This window comes from Pinus tabuliformis, chromosome 9 (assembly GCF_031772625.1).
Source record: "Pinus tabuliformis cultivar Carrire ecotype Pingquan chromosome 9, CPIR1, whole genome shotgun sequence".
Classification (NCBI taxonomy): domain Eukaryota; kingdom Viridiplantae; phylum Streptophyta; class Pinopsida; order Pinales; family Pinaceae; genus Pinus; species Pinus tabuliformis.
This window is the reverse complement of record NC_142307.1, coordinates 299,980,514-299,987,285: the sequence shown is the minus strand read 5'-3', so window position 1 is coordinate 299,987,285 and position 6,772 is coordinate 299,980,514. Positions and strand designations below refer to the sequence as shown.

General features: G+C 37.1%; 1 pseudogene across 1 annotated transcript; it reads left to right on the top strand.

Moving 5' to 3' along the window:
• The first annotated feature begins 1,889 nt into the window (after positions 1-1,889).
• Positions 1,890-4,952, top strand: LOC149148403 (fe(II)/2-oxoglutarate-dependent dioxygenase 4-like; annotated as a pseudogene). Its single transcript, XR_016262398.1, has 5 exons — positions 1,890-2,158; positions 2,261-2,356; positions 3,840-4,000; positions 4,094-4,415; positions 4,535-4,952. The product of XR_016262398.1 is annotated as a fe(II)/2-oxoglutarate-dependent dioxygenase 4-like (transcript).
• Positions 4,953-6,772: the final 1,820 nt, after the last annotated feature.

The following is a 6,772-nucleotide window of genomic DNA, read 5'->3' as shown; positions in this document are numbered from 1 at the left end:
CTGATTGCCCACTTGACGGCACCCTCCTCTTCCTATGTGCCCTCTTCCTCGTACTGCACCTCCTACATTGCCTTCCCCTACCCTGCTTCCCAGTCCCATTGCACTTGAAGGAGTTCCCCTCCTTTTATCCTCTTCTCCGCCTCTGGTTTCCTTATCTTTGATGTCAACTTTTGTCGGTCGTATATCCTCCTCAATTCTCCCTTTCCCTCTTCCACTTCTCCTGGTCTGCAGTTGACTATCCCCTTCCAGGTCATATATCTCCTCCATGTTAGCCTTGGTCTGTTCCTTTCCTTCCCAGTGTTCCGACTTAATTCTTCCTCTGCTCTCGAAAGTTACAGTGTTCCTCCTTCCGCCCTTAGTGCTCTTACTCTGAATTTTCCTTAGACCGAGAAGTCTACCTCTCTGCTACTTGCTCTCTGTGTTAACTCCTGTTCCAATTGCCACCTTTACGCTCTTATCTCCGCTCACCTCGACGGCATTAACTTCATATCTTCCCTTATGCCTCCACCCGTACCCACTTCCTCTTACCTGTCGCCCTCTCTTATGCTGCTGCACCGTCTTTCTCTATCTCCTGCCCTCACCATGATAACCCACTCCTCCTCGGCTTGCCCTTATGCGAGCTAGTCCCTGTCCCATCACCGTTCCGCTGTCACCTCCACCACCTCTGGCTTTCAGATTTTCCTTCCTTCTGCTATTTGTAATGATGCCCAGTCTACCTAACGTCCTGTCCACCTGCTATGATCTCTTAATGCAAGGTGGCTTATAATTGCCACCCCTTGTCCTTTTATTGCCTGACCGCCTCGTCGCCTTTGTCACCCCGATCGGGGGACCTTCATTGCTATTTTTTAGTTATGTACCACATCCCAAATATTTGGAACCCATTATGAAGATGGTTCTATTCATTTGAAAAATTATCTTTATTATGAAACATTTGATTCTATTACTATGTTGATAAATATGTCTATTTTAGAATTTAAATTTAATTATGAATAATTATTAGGTGGATGGTAGAGATTTAATCTCCAAAGAATATTTTAGAATATTGTTAGAAGTGTACATAAACTAAAGACGAATATTTATTTATAAAGTAGTTGGACCTTTTATTTCATTTTAATTAAATTCATTAATTAAGAAAATTTCATTTAAACAAGTGTCATATGAAAAAAAGTATGGCTTTTTAGGAATATGCTATTGATAAGCCATGATATTGGCCCATAATTTTGTAACTAAGTCTATTTACATATTAAGAATCTCCATGAAAAATTAGAGGTAATTTTCCATAATTAAAAATCTTATTACATGTTTTTTTAAAATATATATAGGTTAATTATATATTAATTGATATTTATACATATTTACTAATAGTTTAATTTATATAATCATATTACTAACTAATATGACAAGTCTAAATACTAAATTTATATAATATCTTAAACCTTCAAAAAAAAAAAAAAAAATCTTACTGAAAACGAGTTACCAAGAAAACTCAGAAAAAAAAACAAATTAATTACTGAAATAAAATCTTATGTGACATACACAATCAATTAAAGCATTTTTAATTGACATATTAATAAGTAAAATAAAATCTTATATTGACATATTCCAAACACAAGTTGAATGAGCTGTACTGAAAATCCTAGTGACAGATCTTTGCCAATGGAACATATAAAACAAAAAGGTTTGACACAATGTCTGCGCACTGACTATGTGATACGTAGATAATCACCACTGCGGTCCCGACTATGTGATACGTAGATAATCACCACCTTGTATTTGCAGACACCTATTTCTGTGCATCGTGCCTCTACCCTATCTAGGGTTTCCAAATATTTATAAATTGTGTCTCCGAGGTTTCGGATAAATTCCAATTCCACTGCCTGCAACGAATCTGGAATCTTCATCAGTTGCCATGGACGCTCTTCTAAAGCAATTTGAAAGACTTCAGAGACCAATTGATCTGGTGCAGACTCTACATGAAACCCAAGTGAAGCAAATCCCTGCACGCTACATCCTTCCTTCGGAAAAGAGACCATCTCGTCCTCTTCAAGTCCAGCAGTCTCTTCCGGTCATTGATCTAGCAGGCCTGGAAGATACTGATCAACGCTTCAAGATTGTCAGTCAAATAGCCCAAGCATCTCAGGAATGGGGTTTCTTTCAAGTTTGTCATTGCAATCATAGTTTTTGCTTTTCTTTTTCTTTATCCAACCAATTTCCTGGTCGCTTTGGATTCTGATTTCATGGGTTTGCAATTGTTTTGAAGATAATAAATCATGGCATACCTCTGTCATTGCTAGAGACTCTGAAGCGTGTTTCGCAGGAGTTCTTTGATCTTCCTCTTGAAGAGAAACGGGTGTTGGCATTATGATTCAAGTGTTGTCCTTGATGGCAACTCACTCAGAGGATGGTACAGGTGCTCAGAGGTTGGTACAAGTGATGGCATCTTAATCAGAAGACAGATCTCAGTACAGCATGCCAAGGAAGCTCATACACGCCGTTTCGTTAAGCCCAAGTCGCGTGTACACGCTAGTTCGATTCATAAAAAGCGCGTGTATGTGGAAAGGTTCCTTTGGTCCATGGTGGTTAGTCCTTGGAAGTTGTGCCTATGATTTCGGACCATTGTGTCTCGACGGGCGTGTCGATCCCTAGTTTTGAAGTTGATGGTATTGTGTTACTATGGTTTTGGCTCTTGGTATTGAGCTAGGCCTAAGACTATATAAGGAGAAGAAGATCATTAGGCAAAATCATCTTTCGACAAGGGCTTGAATATCTAAGAGTGAAAGAGATCTGATTTGCAGGTGCTGGGTTGCTTGATCTAAGCCAAGGAGAGATCACATTGGTTGATGGAAGACTAGATCTAAGGATAGATCGGGATCTAATGGTTTGAAATGCACTATCATGATATGGTTGATTATGCTTATTTCTAGATCTGCATATTGTCGCAATGCTATGTTCTGGGTCTAACTAATGTCTGGTACAGCTGCAAATTGAGAAAGGTTATTTTTAGATCTGTACGCAGGTTGGCTTCGGTAAAAGAGCGTGTATACGCGGGTTTGGCTCCTTGAAGTAGCGTATATCTTTTGAAGCTTGTTTTTGGGTTTACAGTGGGGTCTGACAGTTATTGCAGAGTTCTGTAGTCTGCTCTGTGTTCTGGTAACTGGCGATTGACAGGGTTCAGTGGTTCAGTGATTCAGAGTTTGGTTGTTTTATGCTTCAATGATCTGTTGTGGAAATTGAATGAATTGTGGTCTTCAGATTGTAATGTTGTGCTTCAGGAATATTCAAGTCTGAAAATGTATGAAAGGTGATACCTGAAGAAAAGAAGATTGTAGGTCAGCACCTACGTACTAGTATCTTGGCTAGTACAAGAACAAAGGGGGTTGGAGCTCCCTTCCATGGAAGTTTGGAGAACGAGAGAAGGTTGTAGCCTTCTGCAGGTTGTAGCCTGCGTACTGGTATAAGGCTGCACCAGTACAAAAGATTGTAAACTGAAGTTTCTTAAAGAAAGATAGAGATAACTTGCAGCAGGTGGTTTTCACCCACATTGGGTTTCCACCTTATATCTTGGTGTTCATGTGTGTGGCTTTTGATCCGTTCTGTTATACTGCATCTGCTTACTGTTAATGTGCTGAATAATGTCCTGATGAACTTAACTGAAGAATAAGCTAACTAAGTTATGAGTTTTCTGCTTATACGCTGTTTTATTTAGTCACAGTAGCGTGTACACGCTGTTTTACTTAACTGAAGTAGCGTATATGTTTCTGAGCATTGAAAAGGTTTGATTGATCTGATAATACTGATTCACCCCCCCCTCTCAGTATTATTTCCAACAACGGGAACAGTGCCCTGTGAGGCCTGGTATTCACATGCTTGAAGGCTATGGCCGCTTCTTTGACATCTCTGATGACACGGTCCTGGACTGGGTTGATGCCCTAGTTCATTATATTTCTCCAGAGTGGGCCAAAGCAGTTGAGCACTGGCCCAAAAACCCCTCCACATACAGGTACAACTCTATACACATATAGATACACACTGTGAAACCTTGATAATGAGCTAATTGCGTCCATTCTGATACATTTCTGTGCGCACTCTGAAGAGAAACATATGAAAAATACGGCGAAGAGGTAATGAGGCTTATGGAGAAGTTGCTGGGTCTTCTTTCCGAGGGTTTGGGGCTGGACCCAAAGTATATCCAAACCCTCAATAAGGAACCCCTGCTACAAGTCAGAATCAATTATTACCCTCCTTGCCCTCAGCCAGATATGGTGAATGGGCTTAAACCCCATTCAGATGGCGATCTGCTCACTATTCTGCTCGATGATGGGGTGGACGGTCTCCAGGTTCGGAAAGATGAGGATTGGTTCACTGTGCCCTATGTTCCTGGAGCTCTTATTATCAACATCGGGGATTTGTTACAGGTCAGTGAAATTCTTTTCTCTTTTTGGGACTTTAATCATTTCTCTGATTTGGACTATGTCCTTTGGTTACAATTTGAGCATAATTTTTGTAAAATGATATGGGGATTGTGTAATGGCAGATAGTAAGCAATGGGAAATACAAGAGTGCCGAGCACTGGGCAGTAGCGAATACAAAGCAGAGTCGCATGTCGATAGTCATGCTTTTGAATCCACAAAAGGATGTGTTGATTGATACTGCTCCCGAACTGATCGATGAAGCTCATCCCAGCTTGTACAAAGCCGTTAAAGCTGGGGAGTATCGAACTGAGTATATGAGCAAGGACCTTCGAGGAAAAGACGCTGTACATGCTTTACGTATAGTATAGAACAGGCGCAGGAAGTCAATGTCTAGTCCTTCAAGTGCATTTTTATAAGATGTCTGTCTAGAGAACTATTCAAGGTATTTGAGTGGAAACTATCACTATAAGATAGCTGTAAATGTAATTTGCTGGCATATTATATATGCAAAATAAATATAGGGGTATTTCATTGTTTTGAGTGGGTGTTTCATTGCCACGTGGTTTGGCGTTTTGAGTGGGTATTTCATTGTTTTGAGTGGGTGTTTCATTGCCAATTGGTTGTGCGTTTTGAGTGGAAGATTAATTTAGAGGTATATTATATATGTGGTTTGGAAGTTTCTATTTATTAATTCAGCACTCTCAAAACTTTTGTGACATTTATGATTGTGAAGGGTTTATTTATCTTAATTTGTGATTTCAATAAATCCTTATCACATTTTAGACAGCTTAAATTGGAAAATAGACTAGAAAACTTTCTAGAAAAAATAAATTAGAAAAAAAACCAGAAAACTTTTCGAAAAAATGATAAGTAAACACTCCCTATATGTTCTATATGTATTTAACTTCATTGCTTGTTTAGTTTATTTTTAAATAAATAAATATAACTTCATTGCTTGTTTAGTTTATTTTTAAATAAATAAATATAACTTCATTTGCATGCATTCCTTTTATTTCTGAATAAATGGATATTTATTATTTTTATTAAAAAAATTATTTATTTAAAAATAAATAAATGATTTTTTAATAGATATGAATGTGTTATACATTAGATGCCATCTTAAACAAAATTCATATTACTTTGCAAGACTTATTAATCAAATATCAAGTCCATGATAGAATGTAGTCATTTTGCATTGTGATCAATGTTAGTTATTGCATTTCATTAACATAAACATCACCAAAATTTTCTCTAACTCTTGCACATTTTAGTGCCATCTTAAAGTACCTTTAACAAATTTAGATTGCCTTGCTACCTTCTAAATTTTCTTCAACATGTACCCTACCTTCTTATGGGTCATCTCCAACAATTGGTTGTGACGATTCATCTTCTATTTTGCTTCTTCAATTATTAAATTATTCAACTCTCCTTCTGGTAATCAACAGTGTTTGGTAGTCGACATGTCTCCATGGTCAAATACCACATAGATAGCCCCTCACCAATATGATCTAACTAACACAATATTGCTAACAATTAGTATTATCTCAATCCATCTCATTTGTCTAATCTTCATGCTAGAGATCAAAATATACACAATAATGGACCCTAATTTACTCAATACACAAGTGGAATTTGTCTTTGATATTCTTTTAGTTTAATATTTTCTATCCATCAATGGGCTTGGTTCAATCAAATTCCTCAATGAATCCTACCTCTAATTTCTCTTGTCTTCTTCTAATCAATCCAATTTAATATTAGCTACCCTAATGGGGTAGGTGGCCTGCAAAATTTGCAAAACTACATATTTATGTAGAATGATTTTGCCTTCAAAATGACTTCCTCTTTTGATATACCTTGCCACTTTGTACCATGTGATTTACCTTTGCTAACTATTCTTCACATCTACCTATAAAACTCCATCCAATTCCACTCTTCATTGGTTAATGGGATTTTGTTTGAGTAACCAACCAATTGCCAAATTCATTTTTAAGCAAGAGGAATGAAAGAAAAAAGGAGTCTTTCGTTGTTAGGAACATATGGTGCATAATCAAGATCACCCATTTTTTTCTCATACCTTATGCCGCCTATAAACTTGGTATGAAGTTTGTTTTTACCTATGATAGTTGAAGATTTCTCTATTTATAGTATTGTAATTGGATTTCAATATTATGAAATTCTATTCTATTGTGTATACATCGAATACTAATATTAGTTTAAACATTTTATTTGTGTATGTACACATATATCAATATGACATGCTAAATATATCAAGATTAACAGAAAAATAAAAATAGAATAAGTGTTGTCACGACATTCAAGAATTATACATTTTCATATTTAGTTAAAGCATAGTAAGGATG